The sequence below is a fragment of the Bombyx mandarina genome, chromosome 15 (genome assembly GCF_030267445.1).
Source record: "Bombyx mandarina strain Sakado chromosome 15, ASM3026744v2".
Lineage (NCBI taxonomy): Eukaryota > Metazoa > Arthropoda > Insecta > Lepidoptera > Bombycidae > Bombyx > Bombyx mandarina.
This window is the reverse complement of record NC_143221.1, coordinates 7,261,523-7,280,888: the sequence shown is the minus strand read 5'-3', so window position 1 is coordinate 7,280,888 and position 19,366 is coordinate 7,261,523. Positions and strand designations below refer to the sequence as shown.

General features: G+C 36.4%; 1 protein-coding gene and 2 long non-coding RNA genes across 13 annotated transcripts in view; 2 read left to right on the top strand and 1 right to left on the bottom strand.

Annotated features, from left to right (window-relative positions):
* The window catches only part of sick (sickie), a 256,372-nt gene that overhangs the window by 112,167 nt on the left and 124,839 nt on the right, over positions 1-19,366 (top strand). The window lies entirely within an intron of this gene.
* Positions 11,688-12,279, top strand: LOC149501450 (uncharacterized). The gene is made up of 2 exons (XR_016324231.1): positions 11,688-11,963; positions 12,048-12,279. It is a non-coding gene; the product is annotated as an uncharacterized LOC149501450 (long non-coding RNA).
* On the bottom strand, positions 12,933-15,534 carry LOC149501449 (uncharacterized). The gene is made up of 3 exons (XR_016324230.1): positions 15,209-15,534; positions 14,781-15,073; positions 12,933-14,450 (listed from the first exon to the last, which is right to left on the bottom strand). It is a non-coding gene; the product is annotated as an uncharacterized LOC149501449 (long non-coding RNA).

Here is a 19,366-nt window from a genome sequence, read left to right as displayed (position 1 = left end):
TTGCCTCAAGCATTTGTTTTGGAATAATATCACGTATTACAATTACATAGTTAATTATAGTGTAAAATACTTACAAAACAAACTGGATTTAAGTCAATACAATATTAATCGTATGCACCAAGCTTTGGATCTATAAACTTCATTTGTTGTTACTGCATTAAAATGTTGCTAATGTAAATTGTTGGAAGTACCCTTGTTAATGTGAAATCGTGTATTCAATGTTTTATCTCAGTTGATTTTTATTTATGTAAAATAACGCGATATCCAAAAATACTGAGCAAATTCACGTAACCCTTCTCATTCGCAATTTAGTTTTTATAGGACAGTATTGTTTGCAAGTATGTGAACTGGAATAAAGCAGTGGTAGCAAGTAGTAGGAATTCTTTGGTGGATGATAATAAGAAGTTCATCATAAGCATTACAAAAGCAGTTTCTATGAACTTGCGTGCGTGGCGTTTCTTCAGTGCAGCATAAGATCATCTCCTTCTTTAAACAGAGGTTTTTTTTGGGTTAAGATGAAATCGCCGGATTCGCTTACGTGAAGTGGAAATTAAGTAGGGCATTTTAGATTAAACTTCCTATCGCTCAGTAATCTTTGGCCGAAATTTTGATAAGCCGGAATACAATTGAGGCGAAGTGTATCTAAGGTTCTTCGCAGAGTGCTTAACTCCATTCCATCCTACATCGTCAGCGTCATGATCATAGGTTTTCTCAGTTGGCAAGCTTTATGAAGTCTGCCTATATGACCCCATATGCATCTCACGGAGTATCGCTGGGTAAGCGAGAGCCAGTTGCTGTCTCTCTAACACTGATGACGTCACGTCAAAATCTGAAAGTGGCCGTCTACATTCAGGTGAAAATAAAGTAATGGATAATAAGACTATTACCACAATGCAAATTGTTCGACACGTCCGTCTAAGCCGCAACGAAATTTATTAAAAACACAAGACAGACTAATTTCGTGAAATTACAGTGGCATAATAGAAACTGCTCGTCTTGTGTGCAATATGGAATGAATATTCAATGTGCCAAACCGGATAGAAAGTCAATACTTTCTGGGTGTATGCCTTTTATGAAGAAAAAGCGAAAGATTTTAAGTGCAGCACTATTCGTATCAAAAGTTTTGTTTTTGGACCGAAAGCTATTCTTAACTCTATATATTTTAAGGCATCATTTTTGGTATGTACTATCTGTCTTTAGAAGGAACTCCCCTCCACCGTCTTGCCCGAGCACCTTGAAATTTCCTTCTTTAAAGTGGTTGTGGAGTCGGCATCGCTGCGCCATTTTGAGAAGGCGGCACGACATGAGAACCCTCTCATCGTAGCTGCTAGAAACTACATACCCGACCCAGTAGACCAAATGGTAAACCGTCGATGTCGCCCAAAGCACGTCATTACGGATCCTGATCCATTAACGGTGCTTTTAGGCACCACAAGCATCGGTCACCGTCCTCGTCGAACCCGTCGCTTGCGACGAAGGGCTCGACGAGCGAATTAACCCACAGATACAGCCCACTGAGTTTCTCGCCGGATCTTCTCAGGGGGTCGCGTTTCCGATCCGGTGGTAGATTCTGCGAAGCACTGCTCTTGCTAGGGTCAGTGTTAGCCACTCTCCGGTTGAGCCCCGTGAGCTCACCTACAAACGTTAGGGCGAAGCTGAAATAGCCTCTCAAGGCTATCAGCATAGGTAGGAAAAAAAAAGAAAAAGTGGTTGGAATTTAGCAGTCAATGGTACCTTAAGTAGGCTACTTGGCTTAATTTAAAATTGGAGCTTATTGTGAGCACATACTACATCACAATCCAGTATCTGGTGAATGAAACCTTTCCTATTGCTTTTCTAATTTATTTATGTCGTAATTTAATTACGCCTGAATACCACAATTCAATCATCTAGCAGTTATCACTCTTTAAATATATGCCTAAAATGTATTTTCTTACCAAGTACTTCCGCGCTGAAGGTATGTCCTGTCATAAATACAAAACCTTAATTTTTTTATAAATTTGATAGATTAGTAACTGGTGGTATCGCATGTTGTAAGTAAGTGTATCTCACCCGGACATTTGCGATTTAAATTTCCACTCGTGTCCCAATGCAGATTGAACTATTTATGGGTCCGATAATCACTTGCAGTCATGTCGATCCATTATGCCCCCGCTATATATAAGAAGGACGTTCCAAAAAAATCATTTGCACTTTAATATTAATGTGAATATATTTTACTATAAAAGAACTTAATTCACAGCAACCAAAAATGAGAATCCACCGATTTAAAATAAAAATAAAAAAACAGATAATCATTCGTTAACACGCCCCGTTCATGCTGCACTTACATTTTATGTTTTCACATAAATTTCATTTTATTTTCACGTTTATTTCTGATTTATTACAGAAACGCGTAATCGCGCTTTTGTCACTTTTTCGGAATAAAGGACAATGTAATTTAAATTTATTATGTTTAAATTTTTTGTTAATATAATGAATGTGTCGAAATAATTTTTTTTGTTTTTCGTTTTTCTTTGGTACAACTGTAGAATATGTTTTTAAAGTGAAACTTGTTTGAGCGCGTTGAGAGTAGCATTTAACTCGCCACAAATTCGTTACGAATAGAGAGAAAAGATACAATTTCAGAAGAGCGAGAGTGAGAAAATAGACAGAGGGTCTCGCGGACCACTTGACCGTGGAGAGAGGAATAGGACAAAGCGAGCTAGGACCTCTTGTGAGTCCGCGCGGGTGGGTACCACTACCTTGTCTATTTCTGCCGTGAAGCAGTAATGCATTTCGGTTTGAAGGGTGGGGCGACCGTTGTAACTATACTTGAGACCTTAGAACTTATATCTCAAGGTGGGTGGCGCATTTACGTTGTGGATGTCTATGGGTTCCAGTAACCACTTAACACCAGGTGGGCCGTGAGCTCGTCCACCCATCTAAACCTCATTTATTTTTAATTATTCATTATTAATTAAAGCAATTCATGATTATGTTTGCAACTATTTATGTTGGGTGATGAGTAGGACGCTTTATTTGTCGTTCACCGCTGCCTCTGGACGTCGGCAATGCTGGAGGCAAAACGCGTTGCTGCCGCCTCCTACCTTGAATATGGATGCATAACGTCATAGGTGCGAATTGCGCAAATAATGAGCGTAGTACCGGTTGTCGCAGGACAAGGCCTCGGCACACTTGCGGCTCGCGGCTCGCGGCTCGTGCACCGTGACCCGACACCGAATAACGGGATGCACTTCACTTTTAATCTGTTCACAAATGGAAAGTTTTAATTGTTAATGCGAATTATTGTCGATTTTGAACTCGATCGTGGGTAGGTTAGTAATGAATTCTTCTGATATTGACTTTGATATTGACTGATTTGATTGCCGGCCGGCAGTCAGATAGCTTGGACAAAGTGATTGTGACGGGCAAAGTAGAAGGAAAGAGACCCCGCGGCCGATTATCTGGCCGTTGGTGTGATCAAATAACCGCTCTAACTGGGTTGCCAGTCGCAACCGCCATTCGAGAAGCTGAGGACCGGACGAGATGGAAACAGCTCACGAGACAGGCCACGGTCAAGTTTCAGGGACACGACCTTCAGCAATGAAGAAAGCGACGAAGAAGAAGACCGGTCGCTGACTGCTGGTTCGCGATCTGTCCCATAGACACAGCCCACTGAGTTTCTCGCCGGATCTTCTCAATGGGTCGCGTTTCCGATTCGGTGGTAGATTCTGCGAAGCATTGCTCTTGCTAGGGCCAGTGTTATCAACACTTCCGATTTGATTCCCGAGAGCTCACGCAGAGAGCAGCACTCTAGGGTAAAGCTTAAATAGCCTTTCAAAGCTATCAGCATAGGTAGGAAAAAAATTGTGTGAATTGTCACAAAAAAATCAAAGAAACGTTAATTATATATTTTTTTTATTCAATCGACTCGCATTTCGACTCTAGGCTAATACAGTTGCGTGCTAAAAGTGTGTTTTGCCGACAATCGCATCCTTTTCGAGAGCGTGTCCATTTTATGTGCTTACATATAAGAACATGGCGACTATTGTTTCACGGAACGATGTGAAGCGATTTTGTTGACCTAATAAAGAGTCGATTTGGTGCACCCGAGTGCAATATTGCATACAAATTTTAAAGGCTGATAACCGTTAATTCGTCAACGACTGCTAAAAGGCTTTATGAGTGCTGTTAAAAATAAGGTAAACAGTCATGACGCCGAATCGAGGATTTTCAATAAGGAGGGCGAATGAATCCCTCACTTGTGGATTTGGATTTAAAATTGTCTCGAAATACCAATGGGAAATCTGTGAAAAGACAATCTTGTGTGTTGTAAAATCTTGTTTCGAACCGTTTATTTCTAATTTGCTGGAGGAAGTTGCTGCAGATTCCATGGACTGCTTTTCGCACCGACTGCCTTTTGTGTCAGTACTAAAGGAACTTAATATTAGAACTAAACTTTCCACAATATGCATTCGTAGAGTATTGAAGTTCTTTGCGTTGCTTGAAAGGAGGGTCACGATCTTGAGCAGCTGATGGTGACGGACAAGATAGAGGGCAAACGTCCCAGAGGACGCAGTCTCACGAGATGGTTTCACCAAATGCGATCTCGTCCACGATACCCTCCACGAGGCTAGGGATCGCGGCTGATGGAGAACAATTGTACATGACAGATTGATGCAGCGGGGGAGTCACGACCCTTAGTGATAAGGAGAACGACGCCAAGAGGACGAAGATTATTAATTTAATTTGAACTATAAATTATATTATTGAATTGACACAAATATTTCACAAAAAAAGATTCATTTAGAAATATTTATACAATTTTTGTGGATTCGATACATCTATTTTCTATCTTTCAGCCCACAGATGTCCACTACTGGACATAGGCCACTCCCAAGCCTCGTCATAAGTGCACTCGTCACAACTGCATCCAGCAGATTCCCGCGATTTGATTCACATTCTTTGCTAAACAAATATAAAATGTAGTTTATAACCTCAAAAAAAACACGCTTAAATAGCAAATCGAATTAATTATTCGTCCAAAGTTTTTTAATATTCATTAGATTTTCATTAATTAATGAGAAGGATACGATGAGGACGTGAGGAATACGACTCAGGGAGGCGGAGGAGGTTTTTAATTTCAAATTCAATTTTATAAACGCCAAATTCAATTTTAAAAACAACAAATTAGATTTTATTAACATCTAATTCATTTTTGTAAACATAAAATTCAATTTTGTAAATATCAAATTCAATTTCTATTAAAAACCTATATAAATATATATTTTTACCATGTTACTACTGAACAGGAATTAGAGCGAAGATATAAAATTTCTTGTACTGTCAGACCTCTTGACGCGTGTGCAAATTGTCAAGTTAATCGAACTTATTGACGTCAGTGACGTTTAAAGATTCCGATAAACATTACAAACATACATTAATACCAAGCTAAGAAAGCGTGTTACAAAAAACGATGAACAAAGATATTTGATATCTATTATCAAACGTCACAATAATATGATTATTAGCAATTATAAGTTCGCTTCCACTAAAACAATTCGGTAGATAGGTTTTGTAAAAATTTGACATGAATTAACTCGCTCATTATTGACTGTGTCCGATCTCTGTTATGATTAGCATTGCCTTTATAATGATTGACATTTTAATACACTTGTATTCAGCGAACAAATTTTGGTACAAGACCGTTACATCTCTAGACCAAGTTTCCGTGACAGTTGAGTGACATTAGCCGTAAATCATTTTATTTATCTTGAGTGAATCATGTTTATGTTAACTTTGCACAGCTTATGTGCTATTGTTTGAGTGTATGGGACATTAAACTTGACATTGTCACACACAAGCGCTTTGGATATCTGGGGCAGGCAAGAAGCGTGGACTTAATTTCGTAATGCGAATATTTTAAATTGGATTTAATATAACAAATTATAGATTGCCTTCGATATAGAATTCTCAAATCGAGTGATTGGAATTGCATCTTTGTGGGCAAGGTTTTTTTTATTTAAAAAAGTGTATAGGTTTGCTCGTTATTATTAAGAAAGCATTTTATTCTTGTAGATGTCTACAGTCTAGTTAATGTTAAATAATTAATTTCATTAAAGAGATCAGAAAGTGAATGCTCACCTTAAGAAATGAGGTTAATGGTAAAATGGCGTTTAATTCATATATATAGTGTCAACCCGTGCGGACAAAAAAATGCTCTACAAGTTGAATTTTCATAGCACAAATTATTTGCTTCGAAAAAAAGTTAGTTGCCTCTCATAATCGCGTCGTCGAACATAGGGCCTACTGGAAGAGATTTCAACATGAAATAAGTAGTGCCCTTGTACTCTGTATCCTTATTGTCGTGTTTTTTCTAACAGCTGTGTGTACAAAATATATTAAATAAATAAAAAATAAATTAATAGATACTGGGCGCCCACTACCCAATAAACAAACTTCAAATTTAGTTGAAGCTAGCGGTCTTCATGAAATAGTGGGTCAAATCAACTTACAACACGCTTATTGTTTCGAAGTGTTGCAAGGAAATTGACTAAAGCTTAGAAATGAACATTCACATCCCGTTGATGTAATGCTATCTTGTAAGGATATTAATTAGTTTTAACTTCTTCTTCTCTGCTTCTTTAAAAGTTAGTGTTTCGAATAAAACAATAACAAGCCTACAATGTAAATGTTATTATATTATGATTGTAAATTTTTTATAATGAAATGAATCGAACTGAACAGAATTGTTTTGACGCAGGTGAGCATTACCATTGTATTGTATTGTAGTGTATGTATAAAATTTTAATCCGCCATAGCCACCGTTTCGGCACGCTCGATCTTGATGTTAAGAAAAGCAACTTGAAACTTTTGCCTTTACAATGTTTCTTCACATATTTCTTTTATGAACTCAATTGCCGATGCATTGTGTTTCAAATTATGTGTGGTTCGATGATAATATCGTAGTGTAGTATAATTATGTAAGAAAAAATATGAAGCTTACTGCAATGCGTTTTGGTTGTTTGGCTGTCTTTTTAGGGTTTCGTGCAAGAAACAAAACCATTTTGATTTCATTATTTAACTATTACTTTACGTTTTAATCTTTGGTTTTTGTATTGCATCCGACTTTTTGATATATTTCACACTAGCGACCCGCCCTCGCTTCGCTTCGGAAACATTACATTTTATTATTGATAGCTGAGTCCCGCGATGCTACCCGCGGTTATTGTCGTACCGCGGGTGAAGCCGCGGGGCGAACATGTCTAAAAAAGTAGGCTAAGTTACTCCTTATATAATCAGCTACCTATCAGTGAAAGTCCCGTCAAAATCGGTCTAGCCGTTCCAGAGATTAACGGAACCAACAGACAGACAGACAGACAGACAAAAATTGTAAAAAATGTTATTTTGGTGTATGTACCGTATATATATTCATATGCATGTAGTAAAAAGAGGCTATTTCAATATTACAAACAGACACTCCAATTTTATTTATATGTATAGATTTCTCGTGGACACGGAAGGCAACTGGTTATGAAAAAGTCGGAAATAATCTTAAAAGTAATCATAACTATGTATACGAATCGTGAAAATCGAAACAATATCTTACAAAATATAGTGAAGTGATATAGAGGAATACTCTGGTTCTTGAAGGAGTGGTATTCTGTCGGCTTATGTAGGTACTTGCAGAGACATCTACGCTAATTGAAACATTAGGCGGATATAATTGGGACAATTCTCTCATTCTATTTACGGACGATTTCAATTTTGCTTCGTCGTTATTACTTGCAATTTACTCATTTTGTCTAATTCATGAATTCCTGAATGTTCTTGTTTTATTTTTGAAACACCTACGTACGTCCGCTTAGTGTTTCTATTGTTTGTAATATATAGTTGTATTCGCGAGACCATTTGGAGAATTTATTATAACTTACGCCATCTATACAAATTATATAAATTAAATCTATCTATTGATGTATTATGTGTATGTAAGTATATTAGTATGTATTGTATGTAAGTATGTATATTGGTATATAATTGGTATATATTTCATATTACATGTAAACGGTATATATTTTGTTTATTGTATCTATATATAGGTATTTTCTATAATAATGTATTATCTAGAGTACACCGCAACATACCTGCTATATTTTTTATATTTTCCAGAATTTCTATAAATTAAATGGTTGTCTGAAAGAGATCGCTTTTAGCGATAAGACCGCCTATTGTACAAATGTATCTGCTTTTTTTGATTGTTTTTGAATGTAAATTGTGTTTTGGTGTGCAATAAAGTGTATTCTCTCTCTCTCTCTCTCTCTCTCTCTCTCTCTCTAATCTATCTATATAATACCTATATAAATTAAATTGCGAAGTGGATGTCTGTTTCCAAAACATTTAAGGTATAAGGGAAATGATATTTAGAATATGTAGTTTGCATTACGCCAAACAAACAGTGGTGTATCTATTAATACAACCAGCTGAAACCTATAATTTCATAATAGACAATTTTCGTTCGTACATCATTTGAGCTTATCGCGCGAGAATCACATGTTGAAAATAGTCTGAATCAACAACGTCAATTACACATTGTACATATATATTTATTTATTTATTTAGTTGTACGAAAAAAGTGATCATTAATATGAAACAACAGCAAATCGATAAGAAGAACGTGACAAATGTCACCTCAATTAGGCAGTGACACAATCGACAGCGTAATAGTTAACAACATGTTGAAATCTCTATATATTAATACGTGAAGCAAAAACTTTGTATCCCTTTTTACGAAAATTGCGCGGACGGAGGAGTATGAAATTTTCCACACTTATAGAGAATATAGAGAAGAAGTGCACAATGCTAATATTATTTTTAAATAATGCATAAAAGATACATTAAATCAATAAAGAAAACATTACACACACTACATACCATGTATTTGACGCACACACGCATGCATACTATTTATTGTCAAACTTTTGTTCTTGACGTATGTGGTCAAATTGAGAATAGATTAAATATTGTTTGTCTTTATAATTATTTTTTATAGTGTAGGCTTGGCGAAATTTGTGATTATAGAAGTATAAAATAGAATCATAATAGTGTATAAACTTACAATTCCAATTAATTAATTATAGTCGAATTTCGACTGCTGCTGCTAGAGGTCCCTAGTTAAAAAAAATATGAATAATTGAATAAAAATACAATGAAATATCTCTACTTCTATACTTCTATACTAATATTATAAAGAGGAAAGATTTGTTTGTTTGTTTGTATTGTATAGGCGCCGAAACTACTGAACCGATTTGAAAAATTCTTTCACTGCTTGGAAGCTACACTATTCCAGAGTGACATAGGCTATATTATTATAATCTTTTTTGAAAAAAATTAGGGATCATTACTAAAACTCCAATAATGTAACCCAAGGTGTAAAAAAATTTCCTAAAATATTATTTACATCGCGTGCCCTGCGAAAACTATTGATGATAGAATAAAATAATGTACTACGACTTTGTAGAACACATTATTATTTATAAAAAATGTCGCGACAGCATATGTCTAACTATAATAGTTAGGCCGCAATTGGTGTTATTTTATTTAAAAAAATAAAACAACTTCAAATATCGTTGAAATTTTTGTCAAAGACCCGAGCGGAGCCGGAGCGGGCCGCTAGTTATATTATAAAAATTATGAAATCCAGAAAACATTTTCACTAAATAACAGAATCTAAAAAAAGTATAAATTGATACACGCGCTTGGCAGTCGGGTTGTGATGAATTAGAAGCCCTTGTCGATTTGCGACACGCAAATTAAAAAAAAGCTGAAAAGTGTATTTTTTATTTATTGCTTAGATGGTTGGACGAGCTCACAGCCCACCTGGTGTTAAGTGGTTACTGGAGCCCATAGACATCTACAACGTAAATGCGCCACCCATCTTGAGATATAAGTTCTAAGATCTCAGTATAGTTACAGTTAATTGCTTGTTACAAATTTCTCACATTCTCTCAAGCTAATAGATCATTTGAAGATGTAGATTAACAGAGCTACGTATGTCGTTTATGAAATAGCGAATGATCGAGCTAAGAGAATTAATTTGCTACAGCTTGGTTCGCCGTCCGGATTTGAGATGTTGCGGAAGGCGGAGGACCGCATTATGTGGAAGGCATTGGGGAAGGCCTATGTCCAGCAGTGGGCAGATAAAGGCTGATGATGATGATGATGATTACACATTTATTGAAGATCATTTATGCTTTTTTTTATTGCTTAGACGGGTGGACGAGCTCACAGCCCACCTGGTGTTAAGTGGTTAATGGAGCCCATAGACATCTACGACGTAAACGCGCCACCCATCTTGAGATATCCGTTCTAAGATCTCTCAGTATAGTTACACAGTATAGTAGCATACACACACGCACCCACACTCATTTATTTACATAACATTATCCGTCGAATCGTTTTGAATATAAACTTTAATCAAATACGCTACTTGAACTAATGATTGAATTAAAATGTAGTTACCGGTCGTAGAGCATAGTGTGGGCCCGCCCCCTGATCACGTAAAAATTTGCGACAGCCACAATTTTGCAGATGTTGTGCAGACGCGTCGCGACCGATCGCAAAACGTCAAATTATTTCGTATCACGTACCGCGATTGTTCGCTTACCGCTTACTGCAGTTTTCTGTCATACAACTAGCGCCAGTCGCAATCGGGTAGCAATAATTGGCACTAAAAAGCCACATTACTTTTTTTTTTGCTGAACAAACCGGCAAATGAATTTATAAAAGCGCGTTACATATAAACATTTCAAAATGTTTAAGTGGAATTCACGTTTGAAACGCCAAGTGAGAGCTGCTAATTCTGTTCTTTTCGATGAAGCGTTACTAAAAATAAGTGATCTAATAATAATTTTTGCTTTATTTTGAATAATAGCTATAAAAATGTAATTGTGTCGTGTCAAACACTGATAACATTTTTTTTTTGTAATCGTTTGATAATTTGTAAACAGATAGTTGTTTACGTTACGAACCTATTTTAAAAAAGAATGGATCAAAATTATAGCCTAATTTATTAATTTCATTATCAATTAAGTAAGTACATAAGCTCACAACCCATCTAGTGTTAAGTGGTATAGACCTCACAACGTGAATGCCGCCCCCACCTTTAGAAACGAGGTCTGAGTTTCAACTGTATACCAAAACGGCTGCCCCCATTCTTCAAATTGCAACGCATTACTGCTTCGCGGTAGAAATGGGCGGAATGGTGGTCTTGCGGGTTAATCAAACGTCCTACCACCAACGATTTCTTAAAGAATATTTGCTAATTTGATTTTAAATAAAAGATGAATGAATCCTTAATCATGGAAGTCTTCCATGTATTTATGTCAAATACGTGTTTCATTGGATTTATTGATATCTGCCTGCGGGATTCTAACACTGGTTCAGTCGCATCTTTATTAGAAAGTCGGCCGTCTCTACTACACCGCTTAGGCCACGACGATTTCAAATTAAATAGTAAATTCTAGAATAAATGATTTAGTTTTATGGTTTTATCAATAATAACGTGTACAACAGATCCATCTCACGCCGACATGAGGCCGACAACGCTAGAACAACCAGTCGATGATATTCTAGGCGAGATGCTGCTATTCTTTATCAAGTAATAGGTAGATAGTGGATTTGTTTGACTTGGCAAGAGTAGGCTTTGATTTGAATACCAGAAATATAGTGCACTCTTTCACAGCTTGAAGGGAAATAAAAGCTGTGCAGACTATTCAAAATAATGTTCACCCAGGTCATGGGCAATATGACGTGAATAGGAAACTGCATGTCAGACATTAACTTAATGTTCTATATTATTTTTAAACAAATGAATCTAATATTTTAAGACAATAAATAAATATTTATTTTTATAATTAGCCCAGTTTTTCGTCGACGAAGCCATCTTAAGAGAAGCTTCATTGCAAATATCAGGCCGATATTTAGTAAGTTATTTGTATTCAATAACCAGGTACTCTTTGCACTCACTCACTGCAGTAAGAATGTTAATCAATCATTATATTATCTAGACTATAGCGGACAACAAACAAGAGTAGACACATCGTGAGCTGTAGTTGTAGAAAGAGGAGAAAATGGAAACTAAGGCGAACCACTGGCTCATGCAGCTTTCATTTAAGCAGAGGCTGCTCGTACGCAGGCAGAGGCCGCGCATCTTCCAGCTGAGATATATAAAAAAATTCAAGGAATTGACCAACATCGGCAAAAACCTTGTTTAAAATAATAAGTTCAATTTTGTTTTAATTTTAGCTGAGTCCGTAATAGTTTATATTACCATAAAAACGAAATAGCGCTTGTTACAATAGTCAAGCAAATCCAAATATATGTTTTACTTTAGGCTGGTACTACAGTAAAATTTACGACACTAATGAGTATATTTTACGATAATAAAACTACTCTCAACTTAGCATTTCAAAATAACTATTTATTTTTTTATTGCTAAGATGGGTGGACGAGCTTACAGCCCACCTGGTGTTAAGTGGTTACTGGAGCCCATAGCCATCTACAACGTAAATGCGCCACCCACCTTGAGATATAAGTTCTAAGGTCTCAGTATAGTTACAATGGCTGCTCTACCCTTCAAAACGAAACGCATTACTGCTTCACGGTAGAAATAGGCGGAGTGGTGGTCCCTACTCGTGCGGACTCACAAGTGGTCCTACCACCAGTAGAATACCAGTATTTAGCTTCATTGTATATTTTGTATTCACAGTATTTGGCATGTTCTGCTTCTAGTCTATAGGGTTATAGAGCTATCACCTTGCTATCATCCTACTTACCTCGGCCCCAAGTTCAGTTATGTTTCTTTGAAGTTATCGGCAGTCGATATTATATTTCAATTGTGGCTTCAATTTCATGCGGCAAGAAGTTGGACATGTATTACAAACAAACTACGATTTCCTAATTTAAGAATTATTATTCAAATAAAACAAAATTACACAAAAAAAATTATATCTAACGGCCGTCTGGTGTAGTGGTAAGTGACATGGTCGCTATTTTCCAGGGTTATGGATGTATATTAAATATATGTATGTGTATAATAAAAATCCTACATTTATTTCCGTTATCTGGTACCTGTAACACAAGTTCTTTACGAACTTATCACAGGACCAGTTAACGTGGCGTGATTGTTAGTAAATATTTATATTTATATTATTATTATTATCACAATGAACAAAAATCAGTGGTGGTTGATCCACATTTTGTCTAAATGATGAATTATGTTTTTCATTTTGTAAGTAATATTCATGTAAGTATCCAACAAAATCTAGAAGAATTATGAATTACTAGTCGATTTGTTATTCATTCTATTCTATTATTTAAAACAGCAGTATATACAATAATATATATAACAACACAACATACAAACGGGGTTAATATAAAGATAAAATGATACAGAACAAATTGAGCATGACAGATTAAAACATTGTCTTAATAAAACAACCTCACAATTTTGCTTTCAAATAGTTATGAATCCATCCTTTACTATAAACACAAAAATGTTAAGGAAATATGTATATTTCCACTAAGCACAATTAAAAAATTATAGGCAGAAATAATTAGGCTATTCTTGCCCTCTCAGTTCACATAATTAAGAACAGCAGTTTTAAAAATATCTACATAAAATTACTAGAATACAGAGGTTGGACTAAATTTAATGTCTGTTCTCCACAATCCAATTGAACCACCCTTGAATGTTGACATGGTGCTAAGTGCTGTGTTTCCTCTTCTCTCCCAAAAAATACAATGTTATGAATTTGATAAGAAACATCAATTTCAGCATCTTCGTCAGAGAGTTGGGGCACTGGAAACCCATGTGTGTTTGCCATGTTATGCAATACAAGCTAACAATTATGGTATTGGCCATCATATGATGATCATAATGCAGTACTTATGTACCAACAAGCATCTCCAACTGGCTTTCAATACTCACAATGGTCAACAGTGTTCCTGGTATGACAATAAACATTACTATAGTACTATATATTAACGGCCTTCCCAGTTTTAAATATACTTTTAGATTGAGTATTAATTTGTAGTCAGGTTACTGAGACAGAGCTCATGATGTTTTACTTGCCTAAAAACCAAACTTTTTCACTATTATGGTGCAGGTCCTGCATAGGCATATTCAGTTGTGTTAAGCCAGACAAATGTATCATGAAATGTTGCATCAATACTTAAAATGTTAAGATCACTATCACAGATCTGAAAAATGTAATTCTTTAGATAAGTACTATCAAATGTTTGTTATTGTGAATGATAGGCTTCAGCAAAATACTTACTATTTGCACATTCTTGAAATGATAATGCTTGCGGTTCTAAAACCTTTCTTCATATACAGAAGATCTGATAAGTGCAAATGAGTGCCATCTATACACCCCGAAACCCCAGGAAAGCCAAATTTATTGTAAAACCTATAATGAAAAGAAATTTACTTACTATTATATTATGTTTTCAATCACAAAATTATTATTGTTCAAATATCTATGTACTATAAAAATAAGACAAAATTTGAATTAAAAAAAAATTATGTAGGAAAGATTAATGGTGGCCTGAAGGCCTTTCCAGTTTCACCAGGACTTGACATTTCTTAGAACTCTGTTTAAAATATAGCTATATATAGCAAAATATAGCTATAGTTATAAAGCTTCAAGAATATAACTGATCTATATGATTGACTCGTGGAAATTGTAAAATCAGTGGAACTCTTGTGCTCTATACTATAAGATAATTATTTAACTTACCCATTTATAATAACTTGTGACCCATTGTACTGTTTGCAGAAACTTTAAATGTTTCAATAAAACTGGAAGATTGTTTAATGCCATAGCCACTTCCCTAATGGCATTGGATTTACTTGAAGTTTAACTCAAAATGCAAAAAGCTCATTCCCACAGGTTTCTGGTATGAATAGATTAAGGCGTCAGGCTTGATCACGAAGATAGCGTCGCAAACGCACTGATTCGTATGTATCCGACCTAATTTCCTTAGACTCCAAAGCCCCATTTATTATTTGAGCTCTGTCCATAGTACATACCTAGAAGAAATATTAATTTGTAAAAAATAAACTTTATAACCTCAACATTAGTAATGTACTTAGCTAGCGTGGTATTTAATGTTAATACTATGGAAAACACAAACACAAATAAAGATCTAAACCAATTACACTTACCTAAATCAAGTTAATTAATTTAATTTCACAAATTTTACACTTGCAGATAGTTAGCAACAATTCAGCACCAGATACAAAACGTGTCGCAAATTTGACAAACGAAATTGCTAAATATCTGCTGTTGTGTGGCAGACAAAAGCATCCGTAATACCGACTTTAAGCCAGTTGTTGTTAGTTGTATGGAAAAGAATGCACTAAAGTTTCACAAATCGCTCTGCAGAGGCAGCACTAGTGATGGTTCGCGATCTGCTTTTTTGTTGTAAGTCCGTAATACGAAATGGATAGTTGACAGCAATATTTGCACAATATTTGTCTTCTGCTAATTGTCTGCGAAATACGTGATACAGCTGCCGCACACATAGGTGCCACATTCTTGCCTATTTCTTTGAGGCAGCCGTTATGCCTGCATTCATAAGTTGTTGTCTGTGGCTTCTGGTAACAACTTAACATCAAATGGGCCGTCAACTGTCAATGTTAATTTCAGTGAATTTAATTTATTTTATAATGGTTCGATCTTTCGAATTCCTTTATTTTCGTATGTAAAAAAGTGTTTTTTTTTTAATTTTTGCTTGGATGGGTGGATGAGCTCACAGCCCACCTGGTGTTAAGTGGTTACTGGATCCCATAGACGTACATCTACAACGTAAATGCGCCACCCACCTTTAAAACCGTCCTTACAAAACACACATTCATATTATTACATAAAACAATTAATAAAACTATTATTGTTTCTTATTTCAGCTAATTGTTAGGTTAGGCGTTTTTTATTAGATTAAAATCATGTGAGTTTTAAATAAATAAAAATCGTATACATGAAATTCGCGGGTTAATTGGCTGAAGGAGTCAAGGCCTCTACCATTCATCTCCCATCAGGCCCCTACTTAGATTTGTTGTCATTTGCTGGCGTATTGCGGTTGCTTGTTGTATTCTTTTTTATTTGTTAACTCAACTATCCCCTGGCCGTATCGACTTCACTCTTACATAGAGGATATGTCCTAAATATTAATAGTTGTAAATAGACATGCTTTAACAAAAACCGACTTCAAATAGAAAAAAAAAGATATTCCGAAACAAATTAATGTACACAAAAAACAATAATAATCGAAATCGGTTGAGTTATTGAGTTATTCATCTATTTTTAAGACTTATATGGTTTTCTCATGGATACCGTTATCAGAACTGGACTAAATTGAAATGGGACCACACGGAAAGCGTCAGCTTTCTAATAAAAAAAATATCATCAAAATCGATTCACCCAGTAAAAACTTATGAAGTAACAAACATAAAAAAAGCATACAGTCGAATTGAGAACTTCCTCCTTTTTTGAAGTCGGGTAAAAATATATAGAGCACATACAAAAAAATATCACATACACACTTTACTAACACTTGTGTTTGTTCTGTTCACTAAATGATACAACAAACAGAACAACCAGGTTCGGTAGCGTATAGACAGGTTAAATAACTTTTACTCTGACCGTAACATTTGGCTATCAACTTCTCGTTCATATGTGACATCAAAGCGACTACGGTTGTGACAGAAATTTAGTATTAATAAATTAAACACAATTACCACACTAGGAGTAGAGATCCCGGTAACCGTACTCGTCGAACTCGGCAAAGAGTTCGACGTGCAACCTAGCCTAAGCATCAGCCCGTTGAGTTTCTCGCCGGATCTTCTCAGCGGGTCGCGATTCCGATCCGGTAGTAGATTCATTCGCGAAGCCGCTACTCTTGAGTTGTTAGGTCTCCCTTGGAAGCGCTCGGGTAGCTGTTAGCAAATCCCGCCCCTTCTGGCTGAGCCCTTGCTCGCCCACCTGTCCTTGTGAAACTGGAAAGGCCTCAGGCCCACCATAAAACCCTCAATCATAAAAAAAAAGAAAAAGAAAAAAGAAAAAAAGATTATCGCATTGATCAACAGTAACATGCTTATAGTGATTTTTTCATTTCATTGTTTTCACTTTTGTATGGCGATTCGATTTGAGAACACTCATCAACGGGCTCATCAAACAAATGTTTCTAGGTAATATAAATAAATAAATAACATAATTTGTTTAATAAAAGGTCAACAAGAAAACAATGACAAAATATCTTGTTTTTCGACAATTTCTCGATGATTTTCAATTAATTTTCCAGTTGCTCGTTGCTTTATGAGGTCGTGTGAGGTAAGGTTGGCCCGTTGATCATTGGTTAACCTGAGTTCAGGAGACGGACCATTTAAGGGGCGGCGCCAATTGTCGCAACCGCAGACTTACTCACACGTGGTAAAACGAGATGCGGGTTTATCGGAACTTAGTTATATGTTCACACGAAGCCGCTCAGATTATATGTGATGATGCGAAAACAATAATGTAATATGTTTTTATCAATATGCTTTTATTAGCTTCAGACGTATGTATGTAACGGAATCTTTGAATATGATTTTGACCCCCTTCAAAACGTCGGATTAACTCGAAATTTGGCATACTTATTAAGGACCGATGACAATTCAATATTAAAAAAAAAGCCCGCTTAGGCAGACGAGCATACGGCCCACCTGATGGTAAGTGGTTACCATCGCCCGTGGACTTCAGCAATGCCAGGGGCAGAGCCAAGCCGCTGCCTACCGTTCAGTACTCTCCACAAGCCTTGTTTGAAGAAGGATATGTCATAGCGCTCGGGAAGCAACCTGGAGGGGAGCTCATTCCAAAGCCGGATAGTATGTGGTAAAACAGATCTCTGGAAACGCACTGTGGATGAACGCAGTGGCTCTAGGTAGTATGGATGAACCGGAGTAGAGCTGCGGTGGCGAGCGGTGCGATGATAAAAACGAGATGGTGGTATAATCTCAAACAATTCCCCATGGAGCATACGGTACAAAATACAGAGGGAACCGAAGTCCTTCCGCAGACCCAGAAGCTCCAAACGACCCGTGAGAATTGTATAGCACATTTAGTATTGTTTTGTTTATTAGTAATATGTGTGCGGGCACCGTAGAACCGATCAGTGCAACGAATCTTGTAGAAGTCTACGCAGCTGTGGATGTGTATGGATTGATCTTCTTATCAGCCCACAGACGTCCACTGGTGGATATAGGCCTCCCCAAGCCTCGCCACAAAGACCGGTCCTGCGCTGCCTACATCCAGCGGATCCCCGCGAACCTCAATAGGTCTAATAAAACGAACGAGATGATGGTTGAGAAAGAACTACTTTATTGTTTGCTAATTGACTATGGTACACTACTATCCTAGTACATATTTTAATCACTAGATGACGTTAGTATGAATTAAACTATTATTATTTTGATATTAATGAAAATATTTAACAAGGTCGTCGGTCCATCTTGTGGGATTGATCATGCAGACCCAATTCATTCACGTTGAAATATTTTATAAACGTGTTGTGTATAATTTATGTATGTCTATCTAAATAATACATTGAACGTATGTGTTAATTTGCTATAAGCAAATGCGTGTGTTTTGTTTGGTGTATTTTCGTTTACTATAAGAAGCTCTCGTATGTTAATGATTTTACGATGACTTCATTAATGTTAACATAAAAATGAGTTCTTTAAATTAGCGAAATCCATCGAATAGATTTAATAAAACTCGTGATCAAATCGTGATAAATGGAAATTTTAAATCCAATTGGCGCCAAAACGTTGCTGTAAATAACTCCAAGCACGTAACGAAATTCCGAATTGTTTTCAAGGTCTGTCTATAAAGTGATAAACTCATTTGGTATCCCTAACGTGTGGACGGACACCTAGTAGCATATCAATGTTAAGGGAACGCACGTTTGATTATCAATTATTAATATCTAAACAAGACTCGTCAATATCTGCACGTAGGCCATTTGCACGGACGTATTTTGACGATAAGTTAGCGGTTCCTTTGAAATATGTTTTTTTTTGTATTGCATAGATGGGTGGACGAGCTCACAGCCCCCCTGGTGTTAAGTGGTTACCGGAGCCCATAGACATCTACAACGTAAATGCACCACCCACCTTGATGTATAAGTTCTAAGGTCTCAAGTATAGTTACAACGGCTGCCCCGCCCTTCAAACCGAAATGCACCACTGCTTCACGGCAGAAATAGACAGGGTGGTGGTACCTACCCGCGCGAACTCACAAGAGGTCCTACCACCAGTAAAGTAAGTATGTATATATTAATACGTGAA